Here is a 21,301-nt window from a genome sequence, read left to right on the forward strand (position 1 = left end):
GAGAACTTCGAGAGCGCTGCATTGACTGCGAGTGATCAAGACTAGTATATTATTGAGTTTAGCTAAAAGTTAGTCTCTTGGGCAGAGCAGAAGGGTCAGCAGTTAGATAACCAGTTGAAACTGGTCAAGGAGTAGCTAGCCAGTGAGTCATTTTCGGTTTCAGGGTACTCAGGATATTCTTTTGTTTGGCAGTAATTGGGGGCGTTGTAGAATTTGGTTTAAAAGCCGAAGTCGCCTGGAATCAGCTGAGAGCGTATAGCGTCATACTGAAGAGAACTTTGAGAGCGCTGCATTGACTGCGAGTGATCAAGACTAGTATATTATTGAGTTTAGCTAAAAGTTAGTCTCTTGGGCAGAGCAGAAGGGTCAGCAGTTAGATAACCAGTTGAAACTGGTCAAGGAGTAGCTAGCCAGTGAGTCATTTTCGGTTTCAGGGTACTCAGGATATTCTTTTGTTTGGCAGTAATTGGGGGCGTTGTAGAATTTGGTTTAAAAGCCGAAGTCGCCTGGAATCAGCTGAGAGCATATAGCGTCATACTGAAGAGAACTTCGAGAGCGCTGCATTGACTGCGAGTGATCAAGACTAGTATATTATTGAGTTTAGCTAAAAGTTAGTCTCTTGGGCAGAGCAGAAGGGTCAGCAGTTAGATAACCAGTTGAAACTGGTCAAGGAGTAGCTAGCCAGTGAGTCATTTTCGGTTTCAGGGTACTCAGGATATTCTTTTGTTTGGCAGTAATTGGGGGCGTTGTATCTGCGCATTAGCATATTTAAGGCGGTTAGCATTACAGAGGCAGCCTCGTCTGCCAGCCTCGTCGCACGAAGACTCAGTCGAACAAAGACAAGCAGTCTACCTGCGGAGTCCACCGAGGAAGGCCGACGAGGCGGATCACCTCTTCTGACAAGTATCAACCTATTTATATTCAAATTTAGATTATATTCTACCTAGAATGTATTCATAGCTAGCATGTGTTTCCTTAGCATTCCTGTTCATTACACTACCCGTAGACGTAGATATGTCACAAAGTATATTCGGTCAACTTCTAACCTTCACTACATATCCAGTTCTTCTCCACCTGCCCTGTCTCTTTCCTTAGGGCTCTGGAACTGCCAGTCAGCAGACTTCATCCCGGCGTTTGCATTCCATGCTTCTCTTCATGCCCTTGCGCTGACTGAGACATGGATCCGCCCAGAGAACACTGCAACTCCACTTCACTCACTCACCCCGCTCAACCGGGCGGGGTGGTGGGACAGGGTTGCTTCTTTCCCCACATATTAAATACACATCCACACCACTCTCTGTTACTGCCAAATCATTTGAACACCATTATGTGATGCTAACTAATCCTATCAAAGCATGCTTAATTGTTCTTTATCGCCCACCAGGACCGCTAGCGGACTTTGTGGAGGAGCTGGACATGCTCCTCAGCGTCCTTCCGGATGATGGAACCCCCCTGATAGTCCTTGGGGACTTCAACATCCACCTCCAAGGATTGCAGGCTGTCGACTTCTTGTCTCTCCTGACCTCCTTCGACCTGACGCTGCTGAGCACACCCACAATGCAGGCAAACAGCTAGACCTCGTCCTGACACGTAACTGTATCACTGACTTAACCTCTGTAACCCCACTGCACATCTCTGATCACTACTTTATCCAATTCACTGTCTCTCTCCCTCCAATCCCTCCTACCTCCCCTCCCCTCGTAACTTTCCGGCGCAACCTCCGCTCGCTATCCCCCTCCCACTTCTCCTCTATTGTAACATCCTCCCTCCCTCCCATTGACGAGTTCTCGTCCCACCCCACTAACACTGCCACCGACACCTTGCTAACCACTTTAACTGCATCACTTGACTCTCTCTGTCCCCTGTCTACCAGGCCTGCACGATCTTCTCCCCCCTGCCCGTGGCTTACGGATGTTATTCGTGAAGAACGGTCCACCCTTCGAGCAGCTGAGAGGAGATGGCGCAAGTCCAAAGAAGGTCTGGACCTTGATAAGTATCACTCCCTCCTCAAATCCTTCTCTTCTCACATAACTGGTGCCAAAACCCTCTACTTTCTTAACAAAATTAACTCCGCTTCAAACCCCCACAAACTTTTCTCTACCTTCTCCACCCTTCTTAACCCACCTCCCCCACCCCCTCCCTCCACCCTGACAGCAGACGACTTCTCCTCCTTCTTTGAGTAAAAAGTCGCCGACATTAGCAGTCGGTTCCCTAAACCCACACTTCCTACCCCCTCACCCTCCATTACTGACCCAACTAAATGTCTAAACTCCTTCTCTCCCCTGTCCGAGGCAGAGCTCTCTGACCTCATTCTCTCTCATCGCCCCACCTCCTGTCCCCTTGATCCTGTCCCCTCCCCTCTCTTTCAAACCATCTCCCCCTCTATCATAACTTTTCTGCTCCATGTTCTAAACTCCTCTCTTACCTCTGGCACCTTCCCCTCTGCCTTCAAACAGGCCAGAGTTACCCCTTTACTCAAAAAACCCTCCCTTAACCCTGCCGTCCTCCAGAACTACAGACCGGTATCATTGTTGCCCTTCTTTTCTAAAACAATTGAACGTGCTGTATCTAACCAACTGTCTAACTTCCTTTCTCAGAACAACCTGCTCGACCCCAACCTATCGGGCTTCAAGACCGGCCACTCCACAGAGACTGCCCTCCTTTCAGTCACCACTGCCCTCCAGTCTGCCAGAGCGGCTTCCAGGTCATCCGTCATCATTCTGCTGGACCTTTCTGCGGCGTTTGATACGGTTAACCACCAGATCCTGCTCTCCAGACTTTCTGAGATGGCCATCACTGGCACTGCACTCCAGTGGATCTCATCCTACCTGTCGGGAAGATCCTACCAGGTCTCCTGGGGAGGCAAACTGTCAGGCCCACGCCAGCTCTCCACTGGTGTCCCACAGGGCTCCGTCCTTGGTCCCCTCCTCTTCTCTCTGTACACCACCTCACTTGGACCAATCATCACCTCCCATGGCTTCTCCTACCACTGCTACGCTGACGACACGCAGCTGTACCTGTCGTTCCCTTCGACCGATCCGGGGATCTCAGCTAGGATTGAGGCCTGCCTCGCAGACATCTCCGCCTGGATGACTGAGCACCACCTCCAGCTGAACCTTGCCAAAACGGAACTTCTCATCATCCCGGCCAAACCCTCCATCTCCCATGACTTCTCAATCACCCTGGGATCTGCGACGGTGACCCCCTCATCCTCTGCCAGGAACCTTGGGGTTACCATGGATGACGAGCTCTCCCTCACGGCCCACATTGCTGCGGTCTCCCGGTCGTGTAGATTCACCCTCTACAACATCCGGAAGATCAGGAGATACCTGTCTGAGCACTCCACCCAGCTGCTTGTCCAAGCACTTGTCCTCTCCAAGTTGGACTACTGCACCTCGCTGCTCGCCGGTCTCCCATCATGCGCAACCCGCCCTCTTCAGAGGATTCAGAACGCAGCGGCCCGTCTGGTCTACAATCTACCCAGACGCTCCCACGTTACCCCGCTCCTCATCTCCCTCCACTGGCTTCCCATAACGGCCCGCATCAGATTCAAGACCCTGGTACTGACCTTCCGAGCAGTGAACGGGACTGCGCCCGACTACATCAAGTCTCTCCTGCAGCCTTACACCCCCACCCGCCACCTACGGTCTTCTTCAGACAACCGCCTGGTGGTCCCACCTCTCAAGACCGCCCAGTCCCAGCACAAGCTCTTCTCCTGCCTGGCACCCCAGTGGTGGAATCAACTCCCCACCTCCATCAGAGACACGGACTGTCTCTCCACCTTCAAGAGAAGGCTCAAGACACACTTGTTCCGGGAGTACAATGGTACTTAGGAATGGTTTGCTGAACCCAACGCTAGTTTCCTCAAGGTTCACAATGACTCTTGCTTAGACTGTTGCTCTTGTTGGTTAGTGGTAGCTGATTTAAACTGTTGTGTTCTTTTTTAGTTAATCCTATTTGTATTGCTTTCCTACAGGTACACCTGCACTTAGAGATTAATGTTGTGTAATTTTTAACTTGTTTAACTACATGCTCTTATGGTTTCTTCCCTTTAGCACTATTTTTTGGTTGTTCACAATATGTACTTCTTGTTTTTGACTACCCGCAATGCTGTGGGGCTATCTTGTTGTTATTATCAGTGACCTATGCACTTTGTGAAGCTCTCTCTTGGAAGTCGCTTTGGATAAAAGCGTCTGCTAAATGAATAAATGTAATGTAATGTAAATGTTTTAGCCCTAACATGTACATTTGACCACTCCTTTTATTGGCCAGTAAAAGATTTCCACTCAGCCATGCTCTTCTTGTAAGATGGTGTGAGATCTCTGTCATGGATTTTGTCCAAGAGGACCTCTGTCTGTATGACTGAAAGCACAGTGGCTACACATTTTGGGTATGTAAGGTGGAGGGTATAAGAGTAGGCCATAAGGTATAAAGCACCCTCAGTAACCTTGTCCTTTGGAAATGTAGTTATTGGCACGTCTCTTACCGCTAGGAGGTAGTTGGATGGACTCACAATCAGGACTGGACAGGAGAGAGGGCGCTTCTTCAAGTAGACATCAGGGTCTTCTTTTTCCTTTAACAAAACAAAGACATTGTTTTTTTAGGATCATGTTTTTTTATTTCAAAGTAGTATTTTGGAACCTCAGCCAGAGGGGTAAGAGGTTTGTTTACATACACATTATTTTTTTGACAAAAGTTTTAACCATCTCTCTAATGCATTTTGTGTTCACATATATCTAGCTTTTGGTGTCTTTGAACACTTAAAACATACAGTAAGTTAAAAAGAAACTACATTGGGAGCCATGAGAGCACCTTCAATTGTATTTTTAAGTACTGCAGTCAAAATAATCCTGCAACATTTTACACAGCTCACCTCAAGGACATGCAACAGGGCTTCGCTCGCATCTTTTAGCCTCTTTGGGGGAGCAGAGGTGGAGGGGAACAATGATGGCAGCACATGTATGATCTCAAGAGCCTGTTCAGCTGTATAGAAATGTATATTCACAGCCATTACTGTCAATGGTCAAATCTGATGAAAGATATGTAATACATAGAATGGTCAACAAAAAAAAAAAGGACGACAAGACATAGCACAATTGCTTTTCAGAAAAAGGTCTGAAAGGTCCACACTAAACCCTAATCACCAATAAAACCAGAACAATATTGCTTACCTTTGTCCATTCCCATTGGGGGTTTCAGCATCTTTTTCCATACACCAAAAAACTGCACTTTCTGGCAAAATTCATGCCATCTCCCCTTCAGTTCACCAATGAAGTTGCCATTATCCTTGTCCAAAATGCGTTGAAGCTCCTCCATCACCTATGGAATATTCAATATAACGAATACAGACATTTGAATGCATCACTTAGGAGGAAATTTATATATCTAACATTGTGTGTGATGTTTTTTAATCATGCACAGCCAATTATGACTCACATGTCTTATGTCCTTAAAACAAGGATATGCTTCGAGGATTTTCTTGTGTCTGTCTTCCTCATGAAAAGAATCAGAGTCAATGAAAGCTCTCCTGCCTACAAGTTCCAAATCCAGGACATGAGACACATCCTGGTGGTTTGGATTTTTTCTTTTGTAAAAAGATTGTAGGGTCTTGTAGTGCTTGGCCAAGGTTGCTGGACTGTAGGTGTCTGGACTATCCAAAACTGCAGGCTTGTTAGCTGTAAGACACAAATATACAGTACCAGTCAAACGTTTTGACGCATTTTCCCTTGAACATGTGAACAAGAACTACTTGCCCTAAGCTTGATAGTCGTGAAATCAACTACAATAAGATGAATGTAGGTACACATGTTCACCCCTTAAAAGATGCAAACACCCTTATCTCACATACACACAGCCTTGAGGCAGTTGGACAAACTCACAATCAGGACTGAGCCCAGGAGAGGGCTCTTCTTCAGGTAGGCTTTGGGGTCCTCTTTTTCCTGAAACATATAACAGACATTCTTCTGTTAAAATAATGCAATTAAAAGATCATTACAATCAATAATGTGAGTGTATAAGTTCATTTGAAATATAACATTTCTCACAAGGGCAGAATGCAAAGTTGAAACTCACCCGTCACTTCACTAGCCAAGTCTGGGCTGCTACTCCCCTCAATGGACACATCCAAAATAAGTGTGGAGTCACTTGATTGAACTTCATCTGTGTCACTTGGCAGCTCAAGATGCCTCTTTGTAGAGCTGCAAAGATTAGTTGTTTAGTTGGTAGTTAATAAATCAATCACCTAGTACATTGACACGATTGCTCATTTTTAATAGTGCACACATGACAATAATTGATTTCAGCCTCTCAAATGTTAATATTTTCTAGCTTGTAGTGTTCAGTGTTTCCGCTATGTTGATTTTGTCGTGGCGGCCCGCTATTAGATTGTGAAACAGAAATTGGATGTCAGTCTGGGCTTAGAGAACTGATCAATGTTCTCCTGACATTTTATTGACCAAAAAACTGAGTGCTTAATATGGAAAATAATTAAAACATTAGTTGTGATGAATATAATAATTTGTTATAACATTACCTCTTCGAATGTCTGCCATCTGAAGTCTTTTTTTGTGGTGATTTTACATTTCGCAGTCTTTTGTTGAGCTGTGTGTAAACAGTGACCTGCACAAAACATAAAAATGTAAATTACCACAAATGTTGAACATGAAATACTTCCCTCATCAACTGGATGCATTTCACTCACCCATGTATTCTTCATGCATTTGTCTTGGAGCATGGGATAGTACAGTACGATTCCCTTTGCCATTGCTGTAATTTCTGGCTGTGCTGGGTATTGCGATTCTCCATCTTCTTTTGCCCTCAAGATGGCAATCATACTGGTCATGGTGTTACGGATGAGCCGGCATCTGAGGTCCTTTGACATTTGGCAGTTGTATTCTTCACCTGTCTTTGATAACTCGAAGTAATGTTGTCGGACATGCTCAAGCTCGGAATCACTGTATAATACATACTCTGGAAAAGATATCTTAATAATCTTACCGGGAGTTGTGTACTCAGTAGTGAGATTCACTGGAGTGGATGTCTGTGGCATGGGTGACTCTTTACTGGAGAAACCCAATGATTAAGAGTCTTCTTGGCCAGACTCCTGTAAAATAAAAGATAAAAATGCTTTATTTACTTTAATCTGTGTTGACATAAACTGCAATGCTGTATTGACAGCTCCGCACAAGTATAAGTAAGCAATCGGTTCAATTTTAGGCCATTATTATATTATAATTATATTATCAGTTCCAGCAGGCCAGTTTTATTAGCATATTAAATCAATAAAGGTCGATTTGGTGACTGCCTAATGGTATTGCAACATAAAAAATTATTATTGCAAAAGAAACAATAATAGAATAAACTTAACAGACATTAAGCCATGTCACTTACCGGTACCTCAACATGGCAGACACGCCACACAGCTTTTCTCCTTAAGAAATTCTCGGGCCCTGGGAAAAGATCACGCAAGTCTTCACGGGACAAGGTGCCCATCATTTCATCACTGATGTTTGCAGCTATAAAAACATTGGAAGACACAGCAAGATGAAACAGTGCTGTCCAATTCACTTAGATGTTTTTTTGAAAACCTCAAACAAGAATTTAAACTAATTATTCAACATAAAATCATTGAACTGAACAATATCTTCAGCTTACTGAATTTATCTTCCCAAGTTTAGTTAACTTAACCCAATTGGTTTCAAAACTAATCTAGACATAAAATATTCAAAACCATTTGATGGAATTGTCATTCTAAAACAAAATATTCACACATAAAATTAAGAGAACTTCTAAAATACAAGTGTAAGAGATGCTAGAGCTGCTAGGCCATGGTATGTGGTATATGGTTAACTGATAACTAGTTAACTTTAAAATGTTGACAAAACCCTTAACTATTTTCAAAACGTTCAGCTTTTTGATATCTATCCAACTTTTTTCAATATCACTGATTATGTTTCATGACTTGTTCAAGCCGTTTCTGAGATTTATATCCTTATTTTTTGGATTGGACGTATAGTTTTGCGTCTAGGTTAACTTATTTGAGGTGTGGTGCTAGGTAAATGAATGTTATTCTCTCTGCCCAGCTCGACAGCAATCACAGCTGCACCATCACCGTGGCAACCAAACAGACACGCACCAGGACAGCAGAAGAACACGTTTTCAAACTGCCGGTAGAGTCGTATTTTTGACCGCACAGACGTATATTTTTGACCGCACAGACGTAAATACATATGTTATGTATTTGTATCATTGACTCTGAAACAGCTTTTGAGTCATATTAATACATTGCATAGTCGCAGCCCTGATTTTCGCGTGGTGTGCGGAATTGATGGCTGTCCAAGTGAGTACCGAGTGTATAACTCCTTCTACTACCACGTAAAGCGGACGCACGTGCATCATCTTGTCCAAGTTGAACCGGCCGCGGAAGAAGGATCGACTGTACACGATTTGAGAGGAGCAGGTGAAAGGACCACCAACGAACTAACCAATGCCAGCCCAGTGGATGAGGCCATACCAATGCATTTTTCAATGACTGACGAGGGCCTGAACGTCGTTAATCAAAGAGTAAGTTGTGCACTAAATGTGTTGTCTAAGTTGCCAATGGGCTGCAGTCGTAATTTTAAAAGAAGATAAAACCAGAATTGGAAGTAATATGTAACTGCAATTCCACTAGATTAACTCTCCTGCACAAGCAGAGGGCAGAGATATTTCCAGTCCTCCTGTTTGGTAAAAAAGAAATTGTGATCCACTGTTGAAATACATCTCGAAATCAGCAGGGTAAAAAAAGCCAGTCAGCTCAGGGAACTTGGTGCCATAGGGTCACAATATGATGTGTTCAAGGGTGGCTTGGTAAAATCACTCAAGGTAAATGAAATGTAATGTTGCAAATATAAGGTTAAAAAAAGTACTAACTATGTATCTACTTATTACTAAGAGATTCAAAGCAAGTAAAGTAGCCTAATCCTAGTTAGAAGTTACATTTCTGAGTAAATGATAAATCAAGATATTTTCAGAGACGAGCAATAGTAGCAAATCGCAGTAAAGGTCATGACATGCTGTATTGTGGATGTTTTTATATAGGCCTTAGTGGTCCCCTAATACTGTATCTAACGTATCTTTCCTGAAATTCAGCCCTCGTGCATAATTACAGCCACTATGAGCAGCGCTGTTTCTGCGTCTGTAGCTTTAAATGCTAATGAGGAGGAGAGAGGCGGCAACATGCGCTAATGGGTACAATGTATCGCAATGGCTCGTAGGCCCGTTGCTGTAAGATGCGTCGAATTTGCCCATTCTCATCTGACCACCCTGGTTTGCAAATATGCACACTCATAGTCATTTCAATGAGGGGAAAGGCGGACATCGCGTGCGCCATAACACCAACAGAAGAACGGTTATCCAGATAACAAAGAAGTGTACAACACTTCCATTGCCATTTGAATAAAGAGTCCAATAAACTTCCATACACACTTGATGCTATCTACTTTTACATTAGCAACAGTAACTCAGCTGTTAGTTGCTAATGTTACAGCCACATTCTAAGGGTAACAAGCTAGGTAACCATATACAGTAAAGCAACACAATTATATAGCGTTAGTTGACTTACAGGTTATGTTATGCAGGGCACTTGTGTCTCTCTCCAAAAAGCCATTCATCGGCATCTTTGAAATTTCTCCCCCTCTTCTCCTGTTAAAAAGTATTACATTTGCCATGGTGGCTTTACACAGTTCACTGTATGATTTTGATGAACTATGGTGTTCCAAGTCTTTCAATGCTTGTTCTGTAGTCTTCTCCAGATGTCTGTGAAGACGTTGAACATCTTCTGTGAAAGGAAGAGTGGAAGGCTTGTTAAACTTTCGCTCGTTCAGCGTAGTTAAAGCGGTGTGAGAGATGAGTTCAGACCACTTTGTAGAATAGAGAGTTGTGAAACTCTGGGTTGACTTTATCAGCGTACTGTCTTCTGCCATGAGTGCTCTGCAATGTAAAATATCACTGACTTTCTGTAGTGAGTGACCTAACTTTAGAGCAAGGGTTGGAGTACGGAAGCAGTGCTTTTCTTCATCATACCCAGATACTTTCTTGACCGCTTTGATGACCATATCAAAATTTGCATGTCTCACAGCATCCTCAAGAGTATGTATTGAGAATTCCTTGCGAAGCGTAAGCAGAAGTCTTCCAGAGTCTCTGAGTTGCTGGCGAATGTACTGATGTTTGGTGGGATCCTGTCCATATTTGTTGAAGAATTAGCTAAAGAATGGAGAAGTCACTTTTCACAGTAGAAGTTGTCTCATCATCTTTCAGAACAGCTAATGTGTTCCTAACACCTGGTGATATTGTAGTGGAAATGTTGGTCATATGCATAGATGTATGTGTATGAAATCTATAATCTTCTATGTTCATTGGTAAGAGACAGGAAGGGAAAATAATTAAGTTGAGTTCAAAGGAATGTGAGGTGCTGATGGCTCTGTGGGCAGCTTGCCCTGGGGGATGGGTGAAGCATTTTATATGGCCTTCTGTCCTCTGGTTACTGTAAGGGGTCAATGAGACAGTTGCTCTGAACTTTGGCTAGAAGGACTGTGTCCTGTTTCATTGTTTGTGTTAATTAAAAGTATTGTTCTTGTGACCTGGGGGAAGGTAGATAAATGGATCAAGCTGCTCTGACCCTTCCTGCTTCATAGGTGATGTTAATTAAATTCTTGTTTGAAGATGGTCACACAAAGGACAGTTAACCATTTGGCTGGTCAACTCCTGCTGCTTTATTATCTATTGGTTTGGGGAGATATGCCCCATCAAAGAACAGTGAAGCAATTGCTAGGGAGATGTATTGTTTCAAACTGTCACCAAGTTGAGTTGGCCAATCACAGAGTTTGTTTCATTGATTGATTGACCATATAGAATGCCATTTGATCTTAAGTTTATATAAGGCAGTGCATGTGTGCTGGCTGATCATCACTCTTGCGAACGATTTGTGGCTATCACACCCTTCGCCAAGACGGATCACAAAGTACTTTGTTTAAATCATATGTAATTGTATAGTCTAATAAATTGTATTAAAACCATATCCCTTGACTATTCAGATCGACACAGTGCCACTCGAATTCTTCCTTAACACTTGGTGCCGAAACCCGGTATCCTCGTCTGCTCAGCGTTTAACAGACTTCTCCCTCTGACGGCGATTTGATCAGTCCGGCTGGAACAGCTGCCTTAACCTCCAAAATTTTTCGGAGACAGCGGGGCCGATTCTAGGGGGAGTTTTACTGGTTGCGCTGTTGCTGACGTGGGGTCTTAAAGAAACAGGTGAGATATTCTTTTTGGTCACTGTGTGATATTGAATTGTCTAAATATGGTTATAGGCTATTGTCAATAATTCGGTTAAAAGTTAGCAATTGGGCAGTGGTCAGAGGAACAGTGTCCTGTACGTGTGAGTCGTACGAATTAATGAGGTACGGTTGTTGAACCTATCTTTTACGTGAGAGTCGTAAAAAACAAATCTGCAGAGTGTGTCGACGGACATACATAGAGGTCGTGTGTTTGACGAAACAACACAGAGGGAGAAAAAATTCACATGTGATATCGTGTTATGTGTTTCTTGGAGACCCTAAGGATTAGAATATGTTGGATTGGTGATAGTTTGAGAAGTTGTATTGGCTTATGGTGGTCATAACAGTTCTTATTTATTACTAAGGCGCTACATGATTTCTAAGTCCAGAAGAGAAGTGGAAAAGTATACTTGTGAGAATTGGTAACCAGCTGAGTTAAAAAAATTAAAAAAAAAAGATAAAGAAAAGAAGTTAGGAAGTATGGGCCTATGAAATTTCAAAGTGAGTTTGTAAACGCGCGTGTTCATTTTTGTTTTACTTGCAAGTTATGTTTTTTGAGGTTAAAAGAAGTATGGGTAGTAATTAATGGTGTTAACGTAAAAGCTATATCTACAAATTACAAAAATCAAAATTTTAAATTATTTTTTATTTTGGTTTGAACGTTTGTAATTTACGATTGTAGGCTATTCGGTAAGGGTATATGTTCATTGACAAGTTGTGAAATCGGAATTTGAGAAAAAAAAAAAAGAAAGGAAGGAAGGGGGTAATTGTGTCTTTATGTTCCTTCGTTGGTTATTGTTGGTTCAATGTGTTCAAATACGGATTGTAATTCGAAAATGAATAGGGCTAAAGATGGTCTGGAGGCAGAATTAACCTGCCCAAACATTGATTACATGAAGCAAAAGTATGGTAACGATAGTTTATTGCAAATGCAAATATGGATTGATATATGTGGATTTCGGAGTGTGGGTTCATTTTGTTGTGAAATTATGAAAAGCTTGTGCAGAGAGAAATTGTTACACGATTTGGAAAATAATAGATGTAAGCTTGGTTGGATGGCTTTTCAGAATTGGATGGAGGTAGGTAGAGTCAAAGAGAAATAGATATTAGAACAGATAGTGTGGGGAAATTTTCATCTATTTCCACACAGATTCACGATTCAAATTGTATGGCTGTTCCGCAGACAAACTTTGCGGTGGGTATTCATCTGTAGCCCGTAGTGGTTAGCGGGTGGATGCGCAGGCGCATTAGGTCTTGCTGGCTAAGCGAGAAGAAACTGAGGTCAGACGTACGTTTGTCTTACGACTGAAGTGTTTTCTGACAGACGGATGTCTAAGATAAGTCAAGAAAGCAGGATCCTGGAATTTGTTTATAGATTTGCTTTGGATTCCCGCAAAGATTGCGGCTTGTGCTTTGACTTGCACTATTGCACTATTGCCTATTATTCAAAAGAAGGAGAAGTTAAAGTCCCCTCCGGTACAAAAGGGTTTGAGTCCCTAAGGAGAAGTTAAAGTCCCCTCCGGTACAAAAGGGTTTGAGTCCCTGAACGAGTTTAAGAATGTTATAGGCTTGGGTGGCATTGCTTCTGTCTCGAGGGACAGCACTGAGTTACGATTGATCAAAGTGAATGCAGAACATGTTTAAATGTGGTTGGAAAACATGTAGGAAAGTCGAAGACACAAAGTTAGGCCAACACGATTGGATAGGAATGGTCAATCTATGTTGAGCACAAAATGTGTGGTTTGATTGGGTGTATTGAGCATTATGGACGTGAATGTACGGAGATGTGTCATCACTGTTGAAAGTTTTCTGGAAATTGGGGGCAAACTCGCAAATTCTTGACCGTAAATTGAAGTCCGAACTGGTGACGAAGGCTACTATGTTGACACACGTACACAGATGAAACACTTGGGAGAGACTTTGTTATATTCTCTTCAGATTCTTATGGATGTTTATCGGTTATGACATCGTTGGTAGAGGAGTGACGATTGACTTGTTATATTGTTTTACAACTGTGTGTTAACCGATATTTGATGTTAGATTTTACATCTGTCTGATTTGTTTTGAGGATGGAGACAGTCTGTTCTTGAAAATGCTAATGTTAATTCTTTGGCTGAATTCTCCATTTGAAAAGAGGCGCATGCGCTTGAGTCTAGCGGCTCATTCTGCGTGCAGTGGCCCACAGCATCATGAGTGATTTAAAAAAAAAGAAAGAGGAAAAAAAAAAATATATATATACACTCATCTGAAAGAGAATTTGACGTTGAAAATAGAAATGTATTGGTTTGAAACACGTGTGTTTCTGTTTCTTTGTCAAAGTTAAGAAAATATTGTGAGTTGGCATACTTTTGATTTGGAAATCATGTACAGACCGAGTTTCTATCTTATGAGCTTGATTCGATATTAGATTAGTAGGCTATTGCGCTGCTAAATTTGGGTTCTTGGGTCAGATAATTGGTAAAGGCCAGTTTTGGCAACGAAAGCGATATTCATTCGAAGAATTACAATCCAAGGTTATTGAAACGTTTATAGAGTTTTTTATGTGTTCAAACGGAAATTTCAGTTTATGTTGTTAAAGGAATATTTTTTGTTCAGGCCTACGTATTGAATTTATCTGGAAATGTTGCTTCGGTTTTGTGTTATGTGAATGAGGTTACTGTAATATCTACATTTGATTTTAACATGTGCGTACTAGATATCCATTGACATGGAAGCAAACGATGGTTTTTATTTTCATTTGTGTGGGAAGTTCACAGATGTGATGGTTGTTTAAAGAAAAAGTTTCAGAGTTTTGCTCTGTCCCAGAGCGCTTGTTTGATTCGAGTTTAAAATGCGTGCTGATAGATAAGCTATGTTTATTTGAGTTGATTCATTGAGTAAAACTAAGAGTAAAAGTGAGAAGTGTTACACTAAACCATATACAAACTACAAAATAGTCAAGTTAAATGTTTTCATTTTGGGGTTTTTGGTCCGCCAATTTGAGATCCGTGCATTACGCATGCTATGGGTGTTTTGGTTGGTATATGAATATTCAAAGGAGTATTCTGTATTACATGCTTTGATAAGACATTTGAAAAGTTAAAGAACAAGGTTTTGTTTTATGGGGTTATGTTACTTTTGTTAAATTGTGAATTTAAAGGTTTAAAAAGGAAAAGGAACTATGCATATGCTTTGAAGAAGTATATGGGCAAACATTTTAAGTAAAAAAAAAAAAAGTAAAATCTAAGGTTTTTAAGAGTTTGATAGAGTATTGGATGTAATTTGGTTTTGAAATGAGAAAGAGAAGATTATTACAATGTACTTTTATTTGAGTTTGATTGTAATGTGGTTTTAAGTTTTATTTGGGTGTTTTATCAGAGCCTGTCACAAGGTTTGGGATGAACAGTTAGGCTGTGATGAGGATGTTTTATTGTGGTATTGATGCATGAAGAGGGTTATTATAACTTTTGGGTTTGAAATGATTTGGGAAGACTCATTATGTCTGATAAATTGTGGTTTTGATGGTTTGTGCTAATTAGCCTGTTTTGGACTGCAGCCAAAGCAAGTTATGAAGCTCTACCTATCTAACCTATGTAGAAATATACAGGGGGTATAGGTTTGGCTAAGATTTATGTTTCATTTTGGAATCATGCAGATTAAATTCTGATTTGGGGTAGTGGATGGTTTTCCTAATGTCTTGGACAAAGAGAGATTTGATTTGGTGAATTTAAATACAGAAAAATAGAAGAGAATCAAATATAAAGGTAGTAATTTGAACGGTTCATAAAGTATTTTTAAGAAAAGATAATAAGAGATTAAAAGTTGAGGTTATTCTTAGTTTGGTTGTTTTCTAAAATAGTTTGATTCTCTAAAGATTGGTTCAAAAGTTGGTTGCTTCAGTGTAAGCTTGTCAATTCATAAAAGGGAAAAGAGTTAAACACATTAGCTGATGGTTAAATACATCATTGGTGTTACATATGAATTTGGGAAAGGTATGGTAACAGGGAGTTTCTTATTTTCACCTGTAGAACAACTTGCTGTATGCAAATGTGGGGTTCACTCTAACAATGATGATTATTTCACAGAGAAATGCTAGTGCTGAAACTAGCTGGAGAAGGTTTGTAGATTGCCTGCGAGCAATGATGAACTGACTAGAATATGTTTTTGATGTTGACATATGTTTACAGGGAGTGCTGAGATGGTGTTGCCATGTTCTGATAAGCTTAACTTAACAAATTTGGGTTTACAGGAGTCTTTTGAGGAGAATTGTTGTGTGACTTTGTTGCAATATTTGTCACAGATTCTTTAAGGGAAGCGCGGGCTTCTTAGAGAGGAAGAGATGACGTTTAGTAATTTATGACTGACTGATGACTGACTGATCCAAACAGAAAGTGACTATGGGGGTTTTATGGTTTTATGACTTTAGTGTCAGAAGTTTGGCTCTGTGGTAAGATTGTGGGGGTTTGATGAAATACTGCTAAGTTGAAAATGTTTGACTGTATTTAACCCAGAGTGAGAATTGTGTTTTGTTTGAGTATATTTGACAAGAATTACAGAATGCAGCAGACGGATGGAAAAAGGAATGGTGGAATGGAGATTTGGACTAATCCACAAGAAAATGCATTTTGGAAAAAGGAAGGATATGAGAATGAAATGGAGGTTGTATGGTCTGCATAACACATTTATCTTGAGATTTTGCTCAGTTAACACATGGAAAGATCATGCCTCTACAGTTTGTGTGATATATTAATTTTAACATACATGGGGATTTGTAATGATTGCATATTCATTTTGTTAGACTCATATGTGGAACAAGTAATATGGGAAAGGGAATTTAACACGTTAAGCTTCACGTTTAAGGTTAGAGAAACTATTTGATTATTGATAGAAGGAGTTTTTAGAGTTACATTTTGGAGAAGTGATACTGTTTCATGATTGTTGATGATTGATAGAAGAAGTTGTTGGAAGAAGTTTTAGACATTTCAGGCAGATTTGGGCTCAGTGGTCAAGCTTTTGGTAATTTAGATTATTCTTCAATTAGATTTTTCTTTTCTTTGAGGATATATAATGATAATGGGTCACACTTGGTTAAGGAAGTTATTTTTGGAGTTGATAGGAGTCAACATTGTGTCAATAATTTCAGTTGAATGAGAAAATGGGATCTTGAAGTCGGACGACAAGAAGTCAGTTAACTTTTTAACTGACCTTTGTGAGTGTGCTTGTTTATCACTGTGCAACCCTTTGTAGTGTACTTTGTGTGAGATTCACAGGCAGGTGGAGGTTATTCTTCTTCCGGTGACTGGACCGCTGCATGATTTGATACCAGGGGACTGGATCGTGGTGAAGGACCTGAAACGCAAGTCCTGGTACCATACCAGATTCTCCTGACGACTAATTCGGCGGTTAGGATCGAGGGGAGAGCAACGTGGATACACGCTAACCGTTGCGAGCGTGCGCCTTGCCTGGAGACGGAAGGAGAGGATGCGCGTTCTGCGTAGTACCAAGAAAATTTCCGAGCTGTACGCAAAGTGCAGTGTCGTTGAAAGTTGCTGTGAGCAATTTGATCGTCGTTTGCAATTGGTTCGACTAGACTACACTGCCTGAAAGAAGATTGCCTATAGCCAACTGAAGATGGAAGAAGAGGTCAATGTGAATGATAGTATGAAATCAGATTTACAGAAGAAGATATTAATGTGTTTGCTTCTGATGTTCTAAATATAAGGGTATGTTTAGATTGATGGGAATACATTTGCTTTGTGTATGTTTGTATTCGGTATGGATGTTTTTTACTGAGTTGCATTGCATACTTATTTTGATGTTGATTTTTATTTTTCTCAATGCACTGTTTGAATTATGGTGTTGTTTTAAAAAAAAAAAAAGAATGGAAATGTAGTGGAAATGTTGGTCATATGCATAGATGTATGTGTATGAAATCTATAATCTTCTATGTTCATTGGTAAGAGACAGGAAGGGAAAATAATTAAGTTGAGTTCAAAGGAATGTGAGGTGCTGATGGCTCTGTGGGCAGCTTGCCCTGGGGGATGGGTGAAGCATTTTATATGGCCTTCTGTCCTCTGGTTACTGTAAGGGGTCAATGAGACAGTTGCTCTGAACTTTGGCTAGAAGGACTGTGTCCTGTTTCATTGTTTGTGTTAATTAAAAGTATTGTTCTTGTGACCTGGGGGAAGGTAGATAAATGGATCAAGCTGCTCTGACCCTTCCTGCTTCATAGGTGATGTTAATTAAATTCTTGTTTGAAGATGGTCACACAAAGGACAGTTGACCATTTGGCTGGTCAACTCCTGCTGCTTTATTATCTATTGGTTTGGGGAGATATGCCCCATCAAAGAACAGTGAAGCAATTGCTAGGGAGATGTATTGTTTCAAACTGTCACCAAGTTGAGTTGGCCAATCACAGAGTTTGTTTCATTGATTGATTGACCATATAGAATGCCATTTGATCTTAAGTTTATATAAGGCAGTGCATGTGTGCTGGCTGATCATCACTCTTGCGAACGATTTGTGGCTATCACACCCTTCGCCAAGACGGATCACAAAGTACTTTGTTTAAATCATATGTAATTGTATAGTCTAATAAATTGTATTAAAACCATATCCCTTGACTATTCAGATCGACACAGTGCCACTCGAATTCTTCCTTAACAATATCTGCTGACACAGAGATGACTCATTCATAGAGGCCAAAGACAAAACTTTTTTTCTTCCAATCTCTGAAGTAGCTTCTACTGGTTTTGAAGAACATTTTCGAACATGTCGCCACAGATCTCGCCGGAGATATAATGCCTGGCAGTAAATGCAGTGAATGTAGTCTTTTGCATTGTACTTTTTCTTTGATGTCCGTCTTAGTTTTAGTGATCCAACTCCACTCACCAAGACCTCTGAGTTATGACTGTGGTTTCCCTTGTTGCGAAGCTTTAAAAGCATTTTCATACGTTTTTTGGACCTCTTGGGAAGACTTAAAACTTGAGCAACATCTGCATGTGTTTTCTCATGAGTTTTTAAGTGACGTGTAAACTTTGTCTGTATCTTTCCACAAATGTAGCAGTAAGTTCTATTTCTGAGCAAGGCTGATGTATTTGAGACATTTTCCGCTCTTGCATCAGCACCATCATCAACCATAATGCCTTCGGCATTAGCGTTTCCTACTTTGGCAGTAACTCTTGATACTTCAAGCTGAGTTGTGCTGATCATATCTTCAGGTACATTTTACATTTACATTACATTTATTCATTTAGCAGACGCTTTTATCCAAAGCGATTTCCAAGAGAGAGCTTTACAAAGTGCATAGGTCACTGATAATAACAACAAGATAGCCCCAAAGCATTGCAGGTAGCCAAAAACAGAAGTACACATTGTGAACAACCAAAAATAAGTGCTAAAGGGAAGAAACCATAAGAGCATGTAGTTAAGCAAATTACAATTACACAATATGAATCTCTAAGTGCAAGTGTACCTGTAGGAAAGCAATAAAAATAGGATTAAATATAATACAACAGTTTAAATCAGCTACCACTAACCAACAAGAGCAACGGTCTAAGCAAGAGTCATTGTGATCCTTAAGGAAACTAGCGTTGGGTTCAACAAACCATTCCTAAGTACCGTTGTACTCCCGGAACAAGTGCGTCTTGAGCCTTCTCTTGAAGGTGGAGAGACAGTCTGTGTCTCTGATGGAGGTGGGGAGGTGATTCCACCACTGGGGGGCCAGGCAGGAGAAGAGCTTGTGTTGGGACCGGGCGGTATTGAGCAGTGGGACCACCAGGCGGTTGTCTGAAGAAGACCGTAGGTGGCGGGTGGGGGTGTAAGGCTGCAGGAGAGACTTGATGTAGTCGGGTGCAGTCCCGTTCACTGCTCGGAAGGTCAGTACCAGGGTCTTGAATCTGATGCGGGCCGTTATGGGTAGCCAGTGGAGGGAGATGAGGAGCGGGGTAACGTGGGAGCGTCTGGGAAGATTGTAGACCAGGCGGGCCGCTGCATTCTGAATCCTTTGAAGAGGGCGGGTTGCACATGCTGGGAGACCGGCGAGCTGCGAGTTGCAGTAGTCCAACTTGGAGAGGACCATTGCTTGGACAAGCAGCTGGGTGAAGTGCTCAGACAGGTATCTCCTGATCTTCCGGATGTTGTAGAGGGCGAATCTACACGACCGGGAGACCGCAGCAATGTGGGCCGTGAGGGAGAGCTCGTCATCCATGGTAACCCCAAGGTTCCTGGCAGAGGATGAGGGGGTCACCGTCGCAGATCCCAGGGTGATTGAGAGGTCGTGGGAGATGGAGGGTTTGGCCGGGATGATGAGAGAGGTAATGATTCTGCATCTTTAGAAATTGACTCTCTGTCTTCCTGTACAAAACTTCCTTGGTGGTGTCTTTTCTTTTTGGAAGCAGACTTGCTGGTGGAGACCTCACAATTCTGTACTTGTTTGTGACTGATTTCTAAAGGCTCTGATCTGTCATCCCACGAGCTGTTTGAATCATCTATGGAATCAGGAACATACTCCTCTTCTGATGATGCCGCCTCACTTGAACTTTGTTCTGTACAGACCTGATAATGATTAAAAAACATTAATATTTTGTATACTTGGAAAGCATTTCACCGAGAATAATTCTACTAAAAAGCTTACCACTTGCAGAAGTTTAGTGATGTCCACCTTGTGTTTAATATAACACTTTTTGTGACAGGACTGATTGCAAATTAGACAGAGAAAATTGAAAATGTATAAAGGAAGGCAGCATGCTAAGTACTTAAAGTCAGTGCAGCAGAAAATGACTAATTTTGAACATATAGCACAGCTACACATGGAATAGTTTTTTGGACCTTTGTACCTTTACATCTCACACCACTCCATTTCAGAGGCGAAAAAGGTCCTCCACATGTAACACATTTTTCTAAACTTGACATTTCGACAGGGATGACATCATGATTACAGTCCTGTTTACAAAAAAAAGGAGTGTAATCGTAAGACAGAAATTTGATCCTAACGAACACTTGTGTAGTGTAGAATATCAAAAACAATTTATCATTTGTACTATTTTCCTATTTTAACATGAATTAAGGATGAAAGGGACATGATTTGTATGTGTTATTATCCCTGTTGTGAATGAAATTGTTTAGAAATGTACTTAAAACCTTAAATCTACATTAACTTAAATACATTTTACACCTGTAATAAATAAAAAAAACTCAACACAGCCTGTTCTTCAACAGAACAAACAAACTAAAACAGAACAAAAACTTTTGACTGGTAGTGTACATCTTAACACAGAGCTGAAGTGGATTTATAGTCTTCATAATGTATTAACTTAAATTTAAATTAACCAAAACCTGTGAATCTATACACAGCTGAATGCAATTCTTATGAATTCATATTTAAATATAGTAAATATGAAAAAGTCTTAAAACATGAAAATTAACCCCAAGTGTGTTGCCTGAAAAGGATCCGCATGCGTCCACATCCTCAGCCTGACATGGCATCTCTTTGGAGATCTGAAATGTAAAGAACAATCAATGTGAGTTTGTCTCTCTTGTACAAAACTCAGTCCTCCTTATTCGTGCACCTTTCATGTTGAGTATTACACAGGACCTGTGTGTCTGCGCACTTCTTAATGTACTTTCATTCCTTTGTACATGTAATTTCAAAACGCAGTCCTCCAAATTCCTGCACCTTACATATTAAGGTTACATCGTACTTGTGTGTCTGAATATCATTCTCATGACTTTCTTTTAGACAATAAATATGCCTTAAAAGATGAAACTTACCTCTAGTGTGTTGCCTGAAAAGGATCCGCATGCGTCCACATCCTCAGCCTGACATGGCATCTCTTTGGAGATCTGAAATGTAAAGAACAATCACTAAATGTGAGTTTGTCTCTCTTGTACAAAACTCAGTCCTCCTTATTCCTGCACCTTTCATGTTGAGTATTACACAGGACCTGTGTGTCTGCGCACTTCTTAATGTACTTTCATTCCTTTGTACATGTAATTTCAAAACGCAG

This window comes from Hypomesus transpacificus, unplaced genomic scaffold (genome assembly GCF_021917145.1).
Source record: "Hypomesus transpacificus isolate Combined female unplaced genomic scaffold, fHypTra1 scaffold_91, whole genome shotgun sequence".
Classification (NCBI taxonomy): Eukaryota; Metazoa; Chordata; class Actinopteri; order Osmeriformes; family Osmeridae; genus Hypomesus; species Hypomesus transpacificus.